General features: G+C 43.4%; 1 protein-coding gene across 6 annotated transcripts in view; it reads left to right on the top strand.

Annotated features, from left to right (window-relative positions):
• The first annotated feature begins 2,919 nt into the window (after positions 1-2,919).
• DUSP16 (dual specificity phosphatase 16) overlaps positions 2,920-21,029 on the top strand; it is a 95,353-nt gene continuing 77,243 nt past the window's right edge. The window contains exons 1-2 of one of the 6 annotated variants that reach the window (XM_070619123.1): positions 2,920-3,701; positions 3,903-4,021. The gene's annotated coding sequence lies outside the window, so the exon portion shown is untranslated. Of the gene's footprint in view, positions 3,702-3,725; positions 4,022-18,711; positions 19,484-20,379; positions 20,809-21,029 lie in introns of those variants that run through there. The other 5 variants (XM_008513522.2, XM_070619122.1, XM_070619126.1 and 2 more) reach the window with 5 other exon arrangements.

The raw sequence follows: 21,029 nt of genomic DNA, 5'->3' as shown, positions 1-21,029 counted from the left end.
AAACAATTCAGTACTGTATTTTTGGAGTATTAAATGCCAGGTAAGGAGTGGCAGGGATGCTGTTGGAGCAGTAGGGAATGGCCAGTCCTGGTATACCATGATCAAAAGCTTGGGTTTTATCTTACAAATATTTGAAGACTTTTTAAGCAGATGAATGCCATATGGTAACTGGGATAACCCCATATATAAACATCATAATGATGACCTTACCAAAAAGAATACAATGCAACTTTAAAATTAGCCTAATTAATGAAAGCTGGTGAGATTCTTGTCATTCATATGCTAGAGGATCATCATACCTTTTCTAAGATTGACAAAAAGAAGTCTCCACCTAGTTTCTTAAACTGGGTTATGACGTAGTTGGATTTAAGTACTGGAAAGATCATCCTGGTAGCACTGCGGGAAATTGTTTTAAGGATATTGAGGCTGAAGTAGGGAAATAAGTTAAAGCATTTTTGGAACTGTCTAGGCAAGCAATGATAGAGGCTTGAACAGAGACATCTGTTGAAGACAAAATCAGCAGATTTGCCTGAAGAGATAATGTGATATAATGTGGCAGCACTGAAAATGTACCTCTCAGAAAGGATCACAATTGGCTGATAACCCCAGCTTCTGTGCTCTGAAATCCATCACAGCTTCTTGCTGAGGTTATGTTTCCTGCAGGGTGCTTCATGACCAAATGTGGAAGGGATGCTAAGGCAGTTCCATTCTTGAGAAATGTGGGACTTCTGTGATGTGTAACCGTAGCTCCAAGATTTTCCATCAGCTTTGCCGAATTTTCTTAGCACTGCACTGCAGTCTAAGATTCTTCTACTCAAGCAACCCTCCTTCCTTCCCTGCTTCCTTCCCTCCTTCCTTCCCTCCTTCCTTCCTTCCCTCCTTCCTTCCTTCCTTCCCTCCTTCCTTCCTTCCTTCCCTCCTTCCTTCCCTCCTTCCTTCCCTCCTTCCTTCCCTCCTTCCTTCCCTCCTTCCTTCCTTCCCTCCTTCCCTCCTTCCTTCCCTCCTTCCTTCCTTCCCTCCTTCCTTCCTTCCTTCCTTCCCTCCTTCCCTCCTTCCTTCCTTCCCTCCTTCCTTCCTTCCCTCCTTCCTTCCTTCCTTCCCTCCTTCCCTCCTTCCCTCCCTCCTTCCTTCCTTCCTTCCCTCCTTCCTTCCCTCCTTCCTTCCCTCCTTCCTTCCCTCCTTCCTTCCCTCCTTCCTTCCTTCCCTCCTTCCTTCCCTCCCTCCTTCCCTCCTTCCTTCCCTCCTTCCTTCCTTCCCTCCTTCCTTCCTTCCCTCCTTCCCTCCTTCCTTCCTTCCCTCCTTCCTTCCTTCCTGCTTTCCTTCCTTCCTTCCTTTCTCCCTTTCCTCCTTCCTTTCTTCCTTTCATGATTCACAAGGGTCAGACCTACATCATGATCTGATGGCTGTCCCAGAGAACCTGGACTAAACTTATGGTGGGCAAGCTTTTGGGCTCTGGAGTCACAATAACTTGGGTGTGAATCTGGCCCCACCATTCCTAGATATGTGAGTTCAAGCAAGTAAATTTAATCCCTTAAAAGTACCAGTCTTCTCATCTGTAAAATCATGATAATTGCTGCGAGGATTAAGTTAATCAGGCTTATAAGTAGTTAGCACAGTATCTGGCACACAGTAAATGCCTGATAAATGTTAGCTATTCTCATTAGTATGGGGAGGGTGAAGGAGAGGAATAAGTCAGGGGCAATTCTTCGCTTTCTGGCTACTTAACAATATATAAAGTGATCACAAATTTCACTCAAGTTAATTCTCCCTTTGCAGATACCCTTCTGAGTACAGAAGAGATTAGGAAATCCTCCTTCCTTTCCTCTTCACTCCTAAATTTCTTGACCCCTCCAGCTTTCATGGCTAATGGAAGATAAACTATTAAGCGACATATCAAAATGAACTTAAAAACACTCCTCCACTCTGGAGTTTAGTAGGTGGCCTTTCACCACATTACCCCAGTCACACGGGTTCCCAGTAGGAGACAAGCTGTGAGAATATTCTTCTGCCCTGTAGAGAAAAGGCTCATTCTAGAGCAACTTCAGGTAACAAGGAATAAAGGTTATCCACCTTTCCTAAGGATCTGAAAAATGAGGTGAAATTCCAAATTAAATGCTTTTTATAGAGTTTTATTTAGAACACTTTAGCTATTAAATATGAGATAGCAAGAACACTGTAAGATGCATATTAGCAAATGATCTTCCGCTTCCTCAAATGCACTTATAAAGCTTAAGACAGAACCAAAATTCAAATCATAGTCCGGAATATGAAGTTAAAACTAGCAAAATGGAATGGAAAGGGGAAATGTAAAGTCCTGGAGAAAATTTTAGGGAATTTATGCCATAAACCTGGGATAGGGAAAATCTAGCCGAGCAGTGGTTTACATGAAAAATACCACGGGTGTTAGGTTAACCGCCAGCTCCATGAGCCAATGGTGCAATTTTGGCTTGTAAAGAAATGAATGTAATCTTAGGCTGCGAGGTAGAAGTACAATATCCTAATGATGGGAAACTTCAGTTGCTTCATATGCAAAATTAGGGACTGGATTAGATGATTTCCAAGTCCCAGAAAGCTCTACTACTTTATGAGTATATGACTTTCAAGTTCTAAACTCGAATTCCTACATTTTCAGGAAATGACCCTAGAAAAGATATTAGGCTTGATGAAAACAGATAATCCATTTCTCTGGTTATCTTTACGACTTGAATAATGTCCAGGTTAAAAAAAAAAGGAATCTTTTTGTGTGCTGAAGTGACCTAAAGATGCCTCCCAAAATGAGTGTAGTAATAAACTTGCATACGTCTATTTCGTACCACGTCAAGCTTTACACCAAACTATTTTTCTTGAGGTGGCAAGCTTGAGCAACTAGTTTTTCCTGAAGTTTGCCTGATAAATATGTTTATGATGAGCTGTACTGTCATTCTTCTATCTTGCCATAGCCTTGGAGGGCCCCTCCCAAGCTGACTAGCTGCCAATTGACATTGGTAATCAAGGATTTCAGAGGCAGAGATCAAGGTCAGCATGAAGCAATGACAGAAAGGACTAGAGAGCTCTAGTACACAGGCCCCCCTTACTAGGCTCCACTGTATGAGGTCTGAGGGAGGGCATGGATCCGAGTTTCAGCCACAGCATAACGGGCAGTCTGCGATGGTTTTGTGGGTAACCAGTGAACGTCCCCCCTCTATCACTGCTGCTACCATTCTCTTCTGGACCCCTAATCTGGCATTTTCAGGCATTTTAAACATCTTTTGAGACAAAGGCAGCAAAAGAGACCAGTTATGGGGAAAGAAACACTTTAATAAATATAGAATTCCCAATTTTCAGCTGGGATCTCTTTGTGCAGCAAAAGGAGATTTAGAGAGTAGAGCAGAAGGCTTGCATCTCCTTCTAGTTCTGCAATTAACCAGGTGCATGCCCTTGGGCAAACCACTCAACAACCCTGGGCCCCTGTTTCCTCACTTGTAAAATAACCCCACCTAGCTACTTCCAAGAGTGTAGGAGTTCCTTTAGGCTGCCCTGGTTTATGGAGGACCCCTGACCTAGGACCAGGTTATACACTGAGCAGGAAGGGAATTGTATATAGGCTTGGAGACGATCTCTGTGAAGCCAGTTAGAAGAAGGACCCTGGAATCTTAAAAGGAAGTGTCCGGAGGGCAATAAGCAAGAACTGGAATCACTGGACTCCCAGGTCTCTGCCCCAGGTAAGTCCCTCCCACGTATTGGCTGAGTTGCTCTGTCTCACTTTCTTAATTCTCTCAGGCAGAAGAGGTCACCGAGGGTGGGGCTATGGCCAATGGATTGTGTTCTCAACATTCTGGAGAAGGGACAGAGGTAGCAGAAAGAGCAGAAGAGGAGTTTCCACTGCAAATTGACTACGATTGACTATCCCATTCTCTTTCCAGAGTGGAAGGGACACGGGAGCCAGGTAACTAGGGCATCCCTGGCTTCATCAGTTCCTTCATCCCCTCAGCAGCACAGCCACCAACTTGGGGAAGAAAATCAAGATTTTGGACAAAAAGGGGTAAGTCTAGGAGATGATAAATTCGATGGGCTTTTGGAGATTTTTGTGGGATTCCTAAATGTTTATATGGAGAGGCCTTCCTTCTTTTACCATGGGACAATATACACAACACAAATTTTACCATTATGACCATTTTTAAGTGTACAATTCAGTGGAGAGATCTTTTTTGATGACTTCAGTTCTCTCCCTATGCTGATGTAGATTGTGTACTCCCTCGTATAAAGTTCCTGATTGTTCTGCAGGGTCAGATGGCAGGATCCCATGGGTTAAGCTAGGTTTGGCTCTTGCAATAGGAGAACATCCCAAAATACCACAAATAGGACAGGAAATTATTCAGCGGTCATTTCTCCTTGATATGGGTGAGATCCCATTTGCAGCTGGGTTCCTTTAATTTTTATCTCTGCCTTGGCCCTAAAAACTTGCCTAGACCTGTGGCTTGCCCTTGAGCCTGCTTTCTTTTGTTATACTCTATTTTTGTCCTCTGCTGACTCCTGGCTTATTCTGACTGTGAAAAACCTATTTTTCCTGGGATCTGACTTGTCTGCCCCTTCAGCGGTCCTGCGTAGCTTATTTGTCAGATATGACTGACAGCTTCTGCTTTCTACCTGAGCTCCAGTCCCACATCCCTAACTGCCTACTGGTCACTTCCTCCGGAATGTGCCAGTCATTGTTCTGCCAAACAGATTGCAACATGTCCCAAAACAACCTTCATTTTTTCCCCCACAAACCAGCTGCTCTCATAACCTCTCAGGCCCCGTCAATAGTCCATTAAGTCATTTAGACAAGAGGCAAAGTCCTCTTTGATTCAATCTCCTTTCATTGCCCTCAGCTATTCATTCCCGGAACAATCAGATTTTCCTTCAAACATTGATCATTGTCGCTGTCCTTCCTTCCCCCTTCCTGAGCCCATTTTTGGGTCCTTACCACCTCTAACATCATCTAGTGCTTGTGTCCACTCTTTCCCTGAGTCAGCTTCCTGTGCGAGACCTAGAGCTGTCTTCATTAATCATGTCATGTCTGTTCAAAACCCTCAAGTTCTTCCCTTTTCCTATCGTCTAGGCTTCTTGCCCTTAATAGGCTGTTAAAGTTTCCCCCTATTGGATCCCATTCTAGACAGTCCTTCATTCAGGCAGCTATCTTGTAATGGAAAGTTTAATGGACTTGGAATTAGTGGACCTGCTTTCAAATCCCAGCTCTGTACTCAGCAGAACCACCTTGGGCAATTCACTGACTCTGGCTCCCCATTTGCAAAATGGAAATAAAATGCTTAAGCCACAAGGAATTTTATGAGGATTTAATGAGATAATATGTGTGGAGACAGGTTGGCATTGTGCTCAGAACCTCCACTGGAGCTGACTCCTTTGGTTCAAATCCAGGCTTTTCCACTCAATAACTGTGTGACCTGGAGCAAGTTCCTTAACCTCTCTGGAATTCATCTTTTTCATCTGTAAAATGTAGATAGCAACAGTGCATACCTCATAGGTCTGTAGTGACAATATGTAAAGTGCTTGACACAGTGCCTGGCACATCGTAAGCTTTAATAGGTATAAGCTATTATTATTATGTGTAAGAGACCTAGTACAGTGCCTGACACCTAATCAGTACCTAAGAAATGTTTGCTAAGTTTGTTGATGAATTCATCTTATCCATATGAGCTCATGTCCCACTAATTCTTGCTATGCATTGTCTTATGCCACCCTTCCTCCAGACAGGCTGAGCGTCTTGGCTTTCCATGAACACGTCTTCCACTTTTCTTGTCTTTGGTTATGGTATTTCTCTTTTCTAGAATGTCATAATTTATCTTCCTTGCCTATCCAATTCTTCCCATTCTCTAAAGTATATTTTAAACCCTACCTCCATGAAACTTGCCCTCGTTACTTCCCTACTTACTGATTTCTCACTTTTCTGAACCACTTTCCCTTGATTTAGCATCAGGTACACTTAGATACTGCTTCCTGTGTATTTGTTTTGTGTCCTCAATTAGTTTGGGAAATATTCCTCAGTCTAGCATTGTTTCAGAATACACAGTAAATATAGTGGATATTTAACCTGCTAGACTACTTTATCAACTCCGACTATCTCTTAGGATTGTAGTCCCAGATTATATTTAGGGTGGAATTTGGAGAAAGGGACACATACTTGTCTGAGGGTAAGGAAGGATCTAGAATTCTGAAACGATTTTTCAGACTTCGAGTCTCTTATCAATAGAGTGGCACATGGGGGTGGGCAGATGAGGGGGACATTGGGGTAAGGGACACGGTCCTTTGGCCTCTGGGCCCAAGTGTTGGAGTAATGCTTAAGTAGAGGGTCTCCACGGGTGAGGGGCTCGAAGCATACCATAGCTGACACAGACAGGAAAGTGTCCCCATTCAAATACGATTCTTGCTGTGACAGGTTTTGCCTTTAACTAGTTTCTCAAGCTGCTTACACCTTTACACAACATTTGCCCTATTGAGAAACTGGTTTTGCATGAAACGTCCCATGGCTTGAAGCAAGTATCCATGACGGTGTTTGCATACCATTGGGGTTTTACCCCTCCCATATGTGCCAATAAAGATGAAGTGGCATTCAGATGACGTGATATGAAGGACACCACTGCAGCCTCCAAAACTGAGAATGTTTGAACTATGTAAAAGGTTCATACCGGGATTTCACAATTACAGAGAAGGCCAAGAAAGACTAGTCCAGAATGCAAGGTAAAGAACTTTGTCTTTGCCCCAGTTCTCACGAAGACTTCTCTGAGTACTGCAGCCTACGTTGGTCTCCCCTGTCTCTGGACTCCTGTAGCACATATTGTCCAGACTACACACTTCAGTCCTGCATTATACACTGCCTTCTAAAAATTGCTTTATGTGTTCGTTGTGGCCCCCTAGCTAGTTGTAAGTTCCCTGAGAACACAGACCGTCTCTTATACTTCTTTGTGGTCCCTCTGGAGCTCTCAGTACTATTTAACTGAGTGTTGGGCACAATAAGATTCTCAACAATAGGGCTGGCCTGGTGGTGCAGTGGTTAAGTGTGCACGTTCTGCTTCAGCGGCCCAGGGTTCTCCGGTTTGGATCCCGGGTGCGGACATGGCACCATTTGGCAAGCTATGCTGTGGTAGGTGTCCCACATAGAAAGTAGAGGAAGATAGGCATGGATGTTAGCTCAGGGCCAGTCTTCCTGAGCAAAAAGAGGAGGATTGGCAGGTTAGCTCAGGGCTAATCTTCCTCAAAAAAAAAAAAAAATTAAAGATTCTCAACAATAAGTGTTGATGGATTTATTTCTGGAAATGTGAATTCATGAAAAGTGGCTTCACAAAGGAGAATTAGAAGACCTGTTTCCTTTTAAAGTGCTGGGCACTGGGAATGCCATCATCATTTGTGGTGTTGTCAGCTGCAGCAGCCTCGTTTCACAGGTCAGGAAGTCAAGACAGTACTGGTAGGACACAGGGTCCCAGTGCCTCCTCACTTAGGAGAGAAAGATGTTCTGTCCAGTGCCTGGACCTCTTCCCGATTCCTCTTTCCCCTCCCAACCACGAGGGCCATACGGTGAGAGCTGTGAGGGGCATCAGAGATTGTGTGACTCACCTCCCTTATTTTGTAGTTGAGGAAACTTGTGGCTCAAGGAAGAGCAGTTGAGGGCGGTGGAAAGAGGAGGTATAGACTTTGGAGTCAGGTAGAGTTGGACTCTACTCCCAGTGCTGCCACTTCTTACCTGTGTGATTGTGGGAGAGTCTCTTTATGTCTGGGAGCCTCAATTTCCTCACCTTTAAAGTGGAGATAACAATGCCTATCTAGTGGGGTTGTTGTGAGGATTAAGTGAGATAATGCATGCAAATATAGGGTTGACAATAAGCCTCCTCTCCTTTCCTTTTCTTGAGGGTCCTGCCCAAAATCATAAAACAATTTAGTGCTAACCTCTCCTGTTTTTCAAGCTAAATAATTCTTTCAATGGCATACTAAGACTAGTCTCCTACCCACTAGAAAATTAGGATCAACTATTAAAAAAATTTGTAATTACCTTAACTGGGGATTTGAATCAATTTATTTTGAGCACATTTATATGTCTCAGAAATAAAAGAACTTAAAAGACAGGAATTCTGAATTTCAGAGTGAAATTTAAAGATATTGAGGTTTTACCCATTTCCAACTACAGTATTTAAACTCCTGGTACTCCTAAAATAGTACTGATGGCCTTTTACCCCTTAAAAAAAAAAAAAATTCTGGTCTCTGACATATTTACATGCTGCCTTGCAACCTGATATTTTCACCTGTCTTTCTTAAGACATATCCTGTTGTTCATTAATCATCAGTGGAGCTAAAATGAAAACAATGCTCTTGAGGTTTTTTTAAAGAAATAAGAAATGTATTGGTAATGACCATGGTGGACTTGTGGGGTGGTTTAGTCTTAGAAATAAAATGAACATTATATCACTTATAAAAATTAATGTTTAATGATAAACCTTTCTTTCCCATGCTGGAGAAGATTTACCGGGACCATTATTTCTTTTAAAAATTTTGGTTAGTTAATATTCAATGTGTTTGGCTGCAAATATATCTCTAAGCACGGAGCAGAATCAGGATTAGACCAGAAGAAAAGTCCTACCATGAAATACTTCCTAGTAGGGACTATTAGAATTGTCAAATTATGATTGATGGTTTATCACCTGGTGAAGCAGTTAGGTCCGACAGTGCAGAGGGATAAAGCAGGGGCAAACTGGAAGTTTTCTTTTGGAAGGTGTGGTCTGCAGAATAATGGTCCTCAAAGTCCTTGTCCTAACCCTCAGAACCTGTGAAGATTAGGCTACATGGCAAAGGGGGGTTAAAGTTAGTTGCTAATTAGCAGACCTTAACCAAGGGGATTAGTCTGGATTATCCAGGTGGGTCCAATGTAGTCACGAGGGTCCTAAATAGGGAAAGAGGGGGGCAGAGGAGGACCAGAGAGAGGGTTGGTGATGTGAGAAGAACTCAACCCACTGTTGCTGGCTTTGAAGATGGAAGAAGGGGCCGTGAGCCAATGAATGCAAGGCAGTCTCCAGAAGCTGGAAAGGGCAAGGAAATGGATTTTCCTTAGAGTCTCCAGAGGGGATGCACCTTGCTGACCCCTTGACTGTAGCCCACTGAGACTCATCTTAGACATCTGAATTCCAGAATTATAAGATAATAAATCTGTGTTATTTTCAGCCACTAAATTTGTGGTAATTTGTTTATAGCAGCAACAGAAAACTAGTACAGAGGGTCTCTCCAAACAAAGGCTGACAGCGTCTTGCCCCAAAGACACTGCCTGGCATCTGGGATTTCATATCATCATGGGCAACAAAGTCCCCAAAGAGACTGAGACATAGCGAGAGGCTGAAGACCACTGTCAAGGGGCAAAGTAATCAGGAGTTAGTAGAGAGTGCTTCCCACGTTCAGCACCATAAATGATGGAGAAGAAAGATACATATAACTCATAACCTCCAGGAGAGAAAGGATTAATAGCCATACTTGGTATTTACATCACATCTTATATTTATCAAGGGTTTCACTTAAATAGTTTCATTTAATCCTCCCATCAGCCCTGTGAGGTGGAAATTTTTATTATTCCATTTTGTAAACAAGAAAACTGAAGCTTAGTGAGTTAATTTTCCTGAAATCAGACAATAGTAAGTGGAAGAGTTGGGATTCAGACAGATGTGTTTCAAAGCCTAGGCACTTCACTGTTCTCATATCTGTCCTGCCTAGAGAGCCACTCAGCCCAGAAGTCAGCACAGCAGAGGCTGCTCATTAGTTAGGGTGATGTCTACGAATAAATGGAGGTGGTGGGGAGGTGGTGGGAAGAAGTGCAGATAATACTTTGCAGTGAGTATCCACTCTCCATATGTCTGTTCTTGTGAATGTGGACTCTTCCTAGAACGTACCTATTGTCCAAAACATCACTGTCCTGTGATGGCTTCTTGGTGAACAGTTTTAATTGACTGTTTACCATGAACCCAAATTTGACATGTCTAAAATACAGCTCAACCCCACCTCCCCCACCTCAGTCAGAGCTTCACCCTGACTTTCCAATTTCTTTTCAGAATTTTATTATTAACCCAGTCATCTAGATTCAACAGCTGTAAAAACAATAATAGCTAACACTTACGGAGAGTACATTCCAGCTATTGTGCTAAGTGTTTAAGACGTCATCCATTTAATCCTCCCAACAACCCTACGAGGAAGGTACAATTATTAACCCCATTTTATAGAGGAGGAAATTGAAGTTTATGTAAATTGCCAAAGGTGACACCTTGGCATTATCCTTCATAACTCAGCTCCTTCACCCTCCGTACCTCATGAATCACCAAGTCCTCTCAATTCTCCCTCTGTACTATTTCTCGCATTTGTTGCCTTCTTTCCCTGACCACTGCCACTGTATCCATCTTGGCCCTTTTTGACTTATGCCTGAATTGTTGCCACAGCCCAATATGGTCTCTCTTGTTCCATGACCCCCTTCCTTCAATCTTCCTAATATGCTTTGGTCAGACTAAGCTGCCTAAAAGCCCACTTTTATCCCATCCATTGCCAAGTTCAAACCTTTAAACTAGAGAAGATATAGCCAAATGTCCCCAGAGGTTATCCTTGGACAATGTGATAGTAGCAATATTTTTTGAAAAATTAAAAACTTCATTATTTAAAGGAAAAAAATGTTACAACTATAGGTTGAAATTATAAGACAAGATACATAATAAAGATAAGTAAACATGTACCCTATAACTGTGTAGCTCAAAGTTTATTTGTTCCAGCATTGAGGAGCTCTCACTGGTCATCAGACCATCCCAAATACACAATTCCATCTTTTAGAGACAAACCTTGCATAAAAAAAGAGTTATGGGGGCCAACCCTGTGCCCTAGTGGTTAAGTTTGGCAAGCTCTGCTTCAGCAGCCCAGGTTTGGTTCCTGGGTGTGGACATCCACCACTTGTTGGTTGCCATGCTGTGGTGGCGACCCACATACAAAATAGAGGAAGAATGGCATGTATATCAGCTCAGGGCGAATCTTCCTCAAGCGAAAAAAGAGGAAGACTTGCAACAAATGTTAGCTCAGGGCCAATCTTCTTTAGAAAAAAACCAAAAAACAGTTATGTAAATCTGCTTAATGTTTTCCATCTATTTATAAACTTCATTATTTGTATTAAAATAGTAAATGTACATAGTAAAAGAAAAATTGAATCAAAATACCACCAAAGGATATAACAATAAAAAAATTTTCTCTCTCTCCCAAGGGTAACCACCAAATAAAGTGATTTGTATTTTCTTCTTTGCACTTTACACTTTTCTGTAATTTACAGACTTGCAGCACATATATTGCTTTATAATAGAAAATAAGGCCAATAGAGGATAATTTTTAAAAGGAACCAAATTTTCCATCATTCTTTGCTACTTATAATATAAAAGCTAAATTCTTTGGTTAAGGCCCTATGTAATCTGGCCCCCAACTGCTTTCTAGGCTTATTATATACTATTCAATACAAATGTTCTGCTTCAGTTAAACACTTTTCCCCTGCTGTGTGTTTTCTCTTCCCGGAATGAACTTCACCATTCTCTTTTAATATCCCAATTCAATCTATTGTTCAAGATCTAAGTCAGTTCTCCATACAGCCTTTCCTAAAAAAGGAAGGAATCTGTATGTAGTGAGCATTTACCGTGTGGGCTATGCACTGCTTTGGGGGCTTTACGTGGTATTCATTTGAACCTCACAACAGCTCTGGAGCCTTGGTATTAATTACCTTCATTTTACAGAGGTGCAAACTCAGTTTCCCTCAAGTCACTCAGCCAGTATTGGCAGAGCTGGAATTTGTAGCTGGCTGACTGTTCCGCCCCGGCTCAGCGAGCTCTCTCTCATTTTTTCCAACTTTTGTAGCACATATCTGAGTGGGTTTGACTAATCATCAACAGAAGCACGTTCTAAGATAGAAGCATTGCCTAAAATATTATTTTGAATACTTACATTGTGTATTTTTGATTATCTTTTCAACAAAATGTCCTGTGAGAAAACTTGGGTTTGAGTTCTAACTTGTGATTTCCTAGCTATGTGTCTTTGCATCAACTCCTTAACCTTTTTCAGCCTCAATTTCTTCCACTGTAAAATAGGAAAGATAATAATAATACTTAACTCTTAAGGTTGTCATGAGAGTTAAAAACCCAGTATACAGCTTGTACAAAAGAGCTGAGAGTTGTGTATTTCACTTAACATGGCAATATCAGTTTATTTTCAAATTCCATTTAATTTCTAGTTTCTTTATAGTAGTGGTTTAAGGTATTCCTAAAACTCAGTGACCCAAAGAGGACTAGAGCTTTTTCTTCAGCACATTAAGAAACTGACTATACATAAATTTAAAAAGTACTTTTGAATCAAAATAGTATTTTGCTATTTGGTCAGAATATCCTATCTCGCTGTTTAACCAACATTGAACAACAGGTTCAGTTACTGGTTAGAGACTGTTTCTGAAGGTAAATGTTTACATTTATAAACATGAATGTTGTTATTGAATGTTGTCATTGTTAGTCCAAAAAGCCACTGCAAATTTTAAAACTGAGCTCATTGAGACCTCTATTTACTTGGAAAATGGAAAAACCATTTAAAAATCACTGGCCTTCAAAAACAGACACCATTTTTTTTCATGTTCTTTATGTCAGTGAGAAAAGGACATCACTGTATTCATTCCAATTATTTTCCTCCAGGGTCACATGAAAAGAAGCAAAATTCACAAACATTTTTTAGGCTTTTATTTACTTACTTTCCCCCTGTACTACCACCATCATTTTTTTTTTTTCTGGTTATAAAAGAATTTTTCAGCCTTTTGAAAGATAAATTTATCTGATCTTAGCAATGATAATTCTTTTATTCTTAAAATTTTATTTCACAGTTATTAAAAGACTTGTTGAAACAATCTTGACAAAAACACCAAATGTGTGTTCTACATAATACTGAAAATAAAGTTTGGACTGTAGATAGCAAAGTCCAACTGCCACTTTTCTGAGATTGAAATTGAGAAATTCTCATTTCTCAGGTACTTTTCTAATACTTGTTTGTTATGAATTGTTTGGTTAAAACAAAACAAGCAAACAGTTTGGTTATCTGGTCATCAGGATCTTTGTAGGGTTTAAATGTCCTGTATCTGTCTGTAGCTAGGTATTAGCCTTTCTTTCTCCTTCTCTTTACAGTCAGGCTTCTTGAGTAGTTTCTATTCCACTGTTTCCCTTGTCTTCCATCTCATTCCCTTTTCAGTTCACCACAATCTTGCGTCTGCAAGATTGTCTTTGGTCAAACCACCTTCTCCACGAGCACTTTATTGCTAAATCAAAGAAAGACTTTGTAGACTTTATCTTACGGGACTTCTCTGAGCATTAACTCACTGGAAACACAGCCCTTCCTTGCTGGAAACTCTCTTTTCTTGGCCTTCTGTAACAGCCATGTCCACTGCTTTTCTTTCTTCTTTTCTAGTTTCTCCTTCTCAGCCTCCCTCTGAGCATCTCTTGGGCTGCCTCTTCCTTAAACATCAGTATTCCCTTGATTCCCAGCACCTTTTTTTCTTCCACTCTTCGTGCATGATCTCATCTACTGTTCGGGACTGCAACTAAATATGGCTAATGAATCCCAAATTTTTACCTCTTGCCCAGACATGGCCTCTGAGCTTTAGACCCATAAATGCAAGAGTCTATTCCTCTTGAGGCTCCGTAGGCACCTTGAACTCAACATGCTTAAAATTCGACTTCTTATCTTTCTGCTCACCATATTAAGCAGCACCACCATCCAACCATTTGCTCGAGTCAGAAACCTAGGGGACATCCGTGACACTGCCTTTCCCCTTAACAGCTCAGATTTAACTGGTCATCAGGCCCTTTTGATTCTAGTTTTTTAATATCTCGTGAATCTGTCTTCTCTCCATTTACATTTAATTCTCTAAGTTGTACAAGTGTCTCCTATCTTGCATTATGCCCTCCCCACCGAACCATTCTTTACAAAGCAAAATGTAGATCTGTTCCTGTCATTTCTCCTGCTTAAAATCTTTCAGTGGCTCCCCCCTTGCTTACCTGGATGAAGTCCGAGCGCTTCAGCATAGCTTATAAGGCCTCTGTGATCTTGATTCGGCTTAGATGTGTAGTGCACGTTATTCAGATCCCAGCTCTTCCATTTACGGTGCGACCTTGAGCAAGTTAACTGTAAAATGGAGGTAATAAGAGTTGTGAGGATTAAATGAGGTAGTTTTCAATAAATGTTAGCTATAATTGTAAATTATGATTAACATCTTTATTTATATGTCTTTGGGAAATAGTATTATCATTTCCTTAAGAAAAATTCTTAAAGTGGAATTGCTGGGGATGCATTTTTAAAAACTTTTCAAAATATTGCCAAACCATCCTGCAGAATAGTTACATCGATTGACACTCCCACTGGTGGTACTGAAAAGGCCTGTTTCTCCATACTCTTGACCCAATCCTGGGATTACCCATTTCTAAAGTCTTTGACAAGTTGATAAGTGAAAAATCATCCAGTTTTTATAACTTCTTGTGTCTATTTACATATTTGCCACAGAAAGATCAGATATGCACTGATAACACAGTGTTATTGCTATTTATTCTTTCTTGGTTGTACGTCTTAATTTGACGTTGAGGTTTTTCCTCTCTTTCAGAGCTAGGATTTTAGGTTTTTGAACCCCTTTACCTTCCTCTTTCCTTCCATTTCCATAGGAATGAGCATGCATGTGTTAATTTAATTGAATGAAATGGAACACCTAATCCTATTAGAACTTTAAGTACTATATTTGGTCCAGTATCTTTGTAAACCTTTAAATGAGGAGCACAGAGCGCTGTACTGAGAGTTGGGAGAGCTGTTTCTAATCCCAGTTTCATCCCTTACTAGCTGTGCATCCTTGGGCAAGCCACTTAACCTCTCTGGACCTTCACTTTCTTATATGTAAAGTGAATGGAATGGTATCAGATAATGTCTTAGGTATCGTCTGGTTCTCACATTACATACGTAAAATTTTTCTTCCATGAAGTTCCTTTGAAGGCAAACTCTTGGCATATTCCCCCCTACTCTGTCACAAATACTGCTCTCCTCCAACATAGTGTCACCTCTTTGAGGCAGAACTAGCTTCTTTCCAGCACTGTGATTTGTTTTACAGTGCCACGAGCCCTAGGACAGTAGCAGCAACTACCATCCAAAAAGCACAGCCAAGACAAATGTAAAGTAGGTCTTTGTTTTGTGTGTGTGTGAGAAAATCTTTTGAAAATGTGTTAAAAGCTAGGGACCCACTCACAGAAAATCACACATAGGCATATACACACAAAATTTTAGGGGGCTCCTAGACCCTCTGAAACCCATCCATGACTCTCTAGGAATCCATGAATCCTAGGCTAAGAACACTTGATTTGGGGACATTAAAGTGATCCCTGGAGAATAAATTATCAAAAATGCTTTTTTCCTAATGGAAAAGGGAGCTGCTAAGATAAATATTTATAGAAAATTATTAAAACTCTCTTTTCAAAGCCAAACTATTACAAATTACAAAGCCAAACTTACAAATATCCTCTTCATAATCAGATCATGTACTGACCTGCTTAAATCTTTTAGAATAGAACGCAAACTCCTTACTGTGCATTTTAAGGTCCTACATTGTCTGGCTCCTGCTGCCCTCGTGTTAGACTTTTGAGCCCCACTGGCCTCCCCTCTGCTCTGGGAACACACCAACTCTCTACAAGTCACTTGGCCATCCTGCAGGCCTCACATCAAATGTCCCCGTGTATAGTTGGTCCTGTCACAGTCCTGGCCATTGATTTTATTTGCATATTGTCTTCTCTACCTACTAGAACGTTAGCTCCATGAGGGAGTGGCCTCCGTCTCTTATTTACAATGGTATTCTCAGAGCTAGGCACAGGCACATACTGGTAGGAGGCACTCAATTAGCAATCGTTGAATGAATGATTAGACTTCAGCGAGGGATGGATTAAAACCTTAAGAAGCTCTCAGAACCAACGATTATGGCATTCCTCCTTCATATTTAATTCTAACTAAAAATTTTGGTGCTTCTCCCCCATATTTAACTTAACTAGAAACGATACTAAACCATACAATTAGACGTACTGAAATGAAAACAGTTTCTTTCTAGATTATCTGATTGTAAGACCCTGGAGCCCCTGCTTTGCTGGTGCCCTAAGTGTATGAGCTCTTTGTCTGCCCCTGGAGAATCTAGCACTCACTCACTCCTTTAAACGTGCTGGAAGTAGTTTTAGGCTAAGCTTGCCTATGCCCACAAAAAACCTTGCTGGGATTTTGATAGGAATTGGGTTAAATCTATAGATCAATTTGGGAAGAAGTGGCATATTTACTATATCGGTTCTTCCAATCCATGAATGTAGTAAGTCGCTCCAATTATTTAGGTCTTCTTTAATTTCTTTCATCAGCATCTTATAATTTTCAGCATATAGATCCTGAGCATGGTTTGTTACATTTACACCTAAATATTTCATATTCTTTGGAGCAACTGTAGTGGTATTTATCGTGTTTTTTATTTGTTTCCACGTGTTTGTTGTTAGCATAAAGAGAAGCTCTTTTAGTAGAACAAGGAGAAATGGACTCTTTAGTGAAGTTTACTTGTTCAATGTTAGTTGCTGGACTAGTAACAAGCTATTTACCCTAATGTTCAAGTATATCCATAATGTGCCTCTAAATCTCTTAAATTTAGCCTAATTCTTAATTGATACCACTAATCTCTACTACTATTAGAAGGGTCTACTGGTCCCTCACCTGAATACAGCTTATTCATTCCACTTTCCTGTCTTTGCTCATGGCATTCCCCTTCTGGAATAGTTTCCCGAAACTACACCTTAACTAGCCTTCAAGGATGAGGTCAAAGGTCCTCAGAAGCTGCCTTCCCTGACAACCCTAGCCTTACAATGCTCCTGGTCTCTGCTCGACTCTTTTCACCAGTATTGTATGCCACTCAATCATTAACTTAGTTTTTAATTAGTTTTAATCTATGTCTTGTTTCCCTAATTAGATTATATACACTGGGAGGCTCCCATAATAGCTATCATAGCACCACATACATGGAAGACACTCCAGTTTAATTGTATAAATGAAGAAAGGGGAGAGAGGTGTCAAGATGTGTCCGTTAAAGTGAGGAAGCTGCAGCGTGGAAAGGGTACTCCATAAATTCTCTGGGAGTCTCTCCTCCAGGCAAGATCCATGCTCTCCACCTCTAGGAGAAGGGTTCTCTCTCTTTCCCCTCCAGCCCCCAAATCCCACCTCCTCCAACTAAGCAGATTTGAGATGCAGATCCTTTCCAACTACGCCTTAGAAATTGTTCTAAGAACACCAGGTCTACGGTTAGCAGATTTTCAGAGGTTTATTAAAGAGCACAGGAAATCTCACTGAAGCTGCAGTAACATCCCTGGCCACCAGAGGACAGGGACCAAGGGTAGAGAGGGGTTCCTCAGCAGAAGTCTTAAAGAGGTTAAAGGCAGACGCCGAGCATCGGCCGGCATCTAGGGCCTTCAGACGGCGTTTACTAAGCGCTCAACGGCCTCCCTTCTCCAGGTGGGCTCCTTCTCCTCCTCCAAAAGATGGCTCAGAAGTTCCCAGAGGCTTACCCCAATACTAACCTTAAACGATTATCAATACTAACGAACGCATTTGAGTTGCGGGATTTAAAGGTAGAAAAGGAGTATGGGGGTGTTTTCATCTTTCTAACCCACCCCAAACCTGCTTCTTGCCAATTAAAAAAAAGTTCCTCAGGCGGTGTCCAAATGGACATTCCGCAACAAAGATGCCTTTAGGGACCAATGTCCCAAATCCAGGACCTTACAAATGGAATCGTTTAGGAGCCAGATGATTCCTACACATAAATCCAGGCTCACGGAGCAGTCCACTCGCAGTGTGCTTTTCCGTCATTAATCACATCTTTGTTATGTGATATCCACGTGAGTACTTCTCAGTAGAAGCAGCTTCATGCTTAAATGCTCAAAGAACACTAGGATAAAGCTCCGATTGTCCTATTCAGTGATTCCGAGTCCTGGTTTGTCACCACCTCAGGTCTCCAGGTTTCCAAAGTGTGTAATGTAGTCTCCAAAGCAAGCTGTTTTAATGAATCCAAATAAAAACCGCACGAAGTGTGTGGCGTTACATCAACAGGGTCTTGCACCTCTCAAGAGGCACTGAACCTCTGGTCCGATTTAAAGATGATTCTGTGCTGCCCGAAGTAGAAAACATTTTTAAAGAGAATTTTAGGCTGCCCCTACTCGTTAAACTCGTAAGCATAACTAAGTAAATATATGCAGAGTGAAATAATGAAAGTTAGGAACATTCAAGTGGGGGCTTTCGACGACAAACACATCCAGATGGCCGAATGCCTGACAGCACTGGTGTGATTTTCCTGAAGTACCTGTAACCTCTCTTTCCTAACAGACGGCCGTGCCCTGCATTTGGGATTCGTCAGACGATTTCAAGAGCGCTTGTAATTCTCTCAAATCATTGTTTGCGTTTCTGCGCGCTGGGGAGGCAGCTGGAAGCAGCCCAAGGAGGAGGCGCAGGCTGTGCATCTCGGGCCGGGGGACCCTGAAATACCTGTCGGGGCGCAGCGCTGCCGGCGCGCGGCCGCGGCGCGGACCCGGCCCGGGGGTCGGGGCCGGGAGCCGGGGGCGGCGGCGGCGGGCGCGGAAGGGGAGGCCGCGGGGCCGCCTCCTCGGGCCGCGCCGGCTCCTCCCAGCGGCGCCTGCGGAACCTGCCTCGGAGCCGCCGAACCCTGGAGCGGAACGTGCCCCGACCCCTCCCCGAGCGGCGCGGCCGAGGCGCGGAGGCGCGCGCGGGGCTCGGCGGCCGCGGCCCCGCCCGGCGCCCAGCGCCCTGCCCTCGCCTGTCTCCTCCTTTCCCCCGGGCTCCGCTGAGTTCATTCACTGGGATTGGTTTCAAGTGACGCCATCTCTTTATTTTTAAACCAATGACCTCATCCGCGCTTGAAGTTTCCTGACCAGCGACTCTTTCTCTTTCCCCCCAACCCCCCACCCCACCCCCCCGCCTTTCCCCCTCTTTCTGCGTATCCCTGTTTGGGGGGCTTTCACCAGTTTTTCAACGATTATTATCACCTCTGCCTCCCCCCTCCGCCTGCCCCACGCGGCCCCCCACCTTCACCTCCCCAGTTCTTCACCACTTTCAGCATTGTTTTTTCAAGGCTGATGGGGGGGTAGTGGAAGAGAAAGAGTGAAGAAAAGTGGCAAACGTCTCTTCTCTGCCTAAGCCTCCCGCCCCCACCCGCCTCGCAGAGACGGAGAAGATAATATAGTGAAAAGAAGAGGCGGCGGAGGAGAGCGCGACGGGACGGGCGCGGGCGCGAGCGCAGCCTCCCTCCCGGCTCCGCGGCGGCGGCGCCTCGCCAGTCCGGGAGGCGCGGGGCCCAGGGGAGACGCCGTGACAACGCTCGTTTCCCCCAGACGGAGTCGGGAGGTCGGCAGCCCCACAAGTAAGTGGCCTCCGGCCGGCCGCGCGCAGCCTGCAGGCGGGAGGGTGCGGGGCTCGCGGCGCCCGCCCGCGCCGGCAGCATGGACGCTCCGCGGCGCGCCCGCCTCGGGGTGCCCGGCGCCGCGCGCTGCGCCGCCGCCTCCGCCGGCCCCGGCGGCCGGGGCCCCTCTGCGGAAGGCGGGCTGCGGGCCCCCGCGGCCCGCGGCCGCACGGGCGTTGGAGGCGGGGGTGTAGGCCTCGCTGGGGGCCGGCCCGCGCGGGGTCTCGGTGCGTGCGCCCCCGGCCGCGCCGCGGCGAGGGGGGCCCAGCGGCCGCTTCCCGCCGCGGGGCGCGCTCCCTTCGCGGCCGAAGCTGCTCCCTTCCAGGCGCGGCTGTTACCCAACACGCCTGCCAAGTGGGGCCCCGGCCTGACTGTTCCCATTATCCCCAATTCGCCTTTGGTGTGAGCAGCGAGGCCACCTGGGTGGTGACGGTGCTGCTTTCTTAAACCAAACCAGCCAACCAAAAACTCAGTTGGCATGCTGGGGCCCGGGGCATGGTGTTGGGGGCCCCGGTGCGCCGGTGACTTCTTTATTTACACCAGCCGTGCAACGTGAGAAATAAAAAAGCCCAGGCAGACAACCGAGGGTCTGTTTATCATGTGTAGTTTTATGTAATAAAACGCCAGGGAGGAAAATATTTATGCAAACCTGAAGTTTCCAAAGGCTGAGTTTATTTCCTAAAAATCCTGGTAACTAACTTGAGAAAATGCAAGTAGATAGGAAAATGAATGGATAGTGCAAAATCCTAAAGAAGTTTATTAAACGTCAGCTGCAAAGAGCCTAAAGTTCTGAGTGTCTCAAATTGTTGGGAGAAAGCACACCTTCTAAGCAGCCTGTGATGAATAAAGTGGAGAGGAAAAACCTGTTGCATAATCTCATTTGCCGTGGGGTTTGCTGTGCCGTCCCCTTGAACCAAGGGGAAGTGAGTTGAGATGCAGGGTTTTTAAAACTCTGTGAAGTTTTTATTTACCCAGTGCTCTGGCTGCCACTTCTGCTTTAAAAGATTATAAGTAAATACTCTGCTCTTAAAAGTGAGCCAACCTATCAAACCTGTTTAGAAAATGACCAGGTATGTTTCTTTTCCTTCTTTCCGGTGTGTGTGTGTGAGAAATTTACCATCCGTGACCTTCTGACTACTATTTGGGGAACTTAAGACTGTCAGAGAAATACCTCTTTCTACCACTCATTTTATGGGGCTGATTGAGAGTACACAAAGGTGACAACTGTTTCCTCAGGATTTATACGATTTCGAACTCCATCAAGAAAAGAGATTTTCAAAGTTAAGGTAAATTTTTAAAAGAATTCTTGCCAGTTGAGTTAGTTACTTAAAGTATTTACTTTTCCTTGAGAATCATGGATATTGGTGGACATGCAGCTCGGGAGCAGATCATTGAGGCTTGTGGAGTTCTGTATTGGGTGAAGGCAGCAACCTAGGGAAGTATATTGAAATACTAAGAATTGTGGCTTTATTTTAGATATTTTAGTCCAAATGCGACGAGGCATCGT

Source organism: Equus przewalskii, chromosome 5, assembly GCF_037783145.1.
Source record: "Equus przewalskii isolate Varuska chromosome 5, EquPr2, whole genome shotgun sequence".
Classification (NCBI taxonomy): domain Eukaryota; kingdom Metazoa; phylum Chordata; class Mammalia; order Perissodactyla; family Equidae; genus Equus; species Equus przewalskii.
Note: the sequence above shows the minus strand (reverse complement) of the source record. Positions and strands in the feature narration are given on the sequence as shown.